This window comes from Aplysia californica, unplaced genomic scaffold (genome assembly GCF_000002075.1).
Source record: "Aplysia californica isolate F4 #8 unplaced genomic scaffold, AplCal3.0 scaffold00294, whole genome shotgun sequence".
Classification (NCBI taxonomy): domain Eukaryota; kingdom Metazoa; phylum Mollusca; class Gastropoda; order Aplysiida; family Aplysiidae; genus Aplysia; species Aplysia californica.
Window position 1 is genome coordinate 151,321 of NW_004797564.1, and position 1,110 is coordinate 152,430.

The following is a 1,110-nucleotide window of genomic DNA, read 5'->3' on the forward strand; positions in this document are numbered from 1 at the left end:
CCGGATGTGTCAGCTCCTGGCAGACCAATTCCACAGCGGGGTCGGAGCAGGTTGGCGTTAATGCCCCCACTCAGGCGCTTTAACTACCCGGGGTAGACGCACATCGACTCAGTTGTTTGTCCTGGCTTCCAGTAAATTGCGACTCGTTTGTCTCAGGGGTAGATAATACGGCCCATCTTATCTTTTTATGTCAGGCGCACTTGTGGTCTACGTGTACATTATAGAAATATGTGCTTTTTTATTTACACCCTTTCTTTCCCCGTATGTTGTTAGTGTTGCTTTTGTTCTAGCAAGGATCAGAGATCTGACTGTTTCTCACAAAAAGAACAATTTTAGAATACCGGACCATTTTACTTCAGCGTAGTGTATCGTCTTCAGCAATGCTTTTTATAGACTATGAGAAAAAACAACAACATTGATCCTGCAGTATGGATGGGTTTCAAAAAAAGTTGTTCTCGCATCCGATCCGGACAATGAAGATTGCCTTGTTAGTGAGACAACTTCCTGGACCTTCAGCATATTGCAGTAGGGTGGCGAGTTCCTTTCCACGCCACCTTTACTTCCCCAACTCGAAGTCAGGTACTCATTACTCCTGGGTGGACAGGAGGGGGCAAAAAAAAATCCGTGTCCGAACCGAGGCTCGAAACCGGACTTTCCGCTTCGGAAACGAGCACACTAACCTCTCCGCCAACGCATCATCAATGGATGGGTATCTACAACAAAAGATTAACAAAATTGACTTTGTACCCAACTGGTCAAATTTGTAATTTTCACAAAAATCAACTTGGAATAAGTTACTGTATCTGCCATCCGCAAATCAGGCTCATTGGAAAGAGAACTGTATGCATGATTAGTTGCATTTAACACTATCACCGAAATTTCATAGTGGTGGAATTATTTCCTTTATTACGAGTATAATAATTTAGGAAACGCAGAGAATAGGCTTCAAGCTAATTGTTGAATTAAGAGAGACATGGGAAACCGTACAGACAAATAGGCAGACTTTCCCTCAGACTTTATTGAAGAGAAGATATGGCGAATAGATAGATAGATAGATAGATAGATAGATAGATAGATAGACAGACAGATAGATAGATAGATAGATAGATA

The 1,110-nt window shown here is 41.9% G+C and overlaps 1 protein-coding gene across 4 annotated transcripts in view; it reads right to left on the bottom strand.

The window, feature by feature from the left end:
- Positions 1-1,110, bottom strand: part of LOC101864309 (kin of IRRE-like protein 2) — a 366,594-nt gene that overhangs the window by 92,597 nt on the left and 272,887 nt on the right. The window lies entirely within an intron of this gene.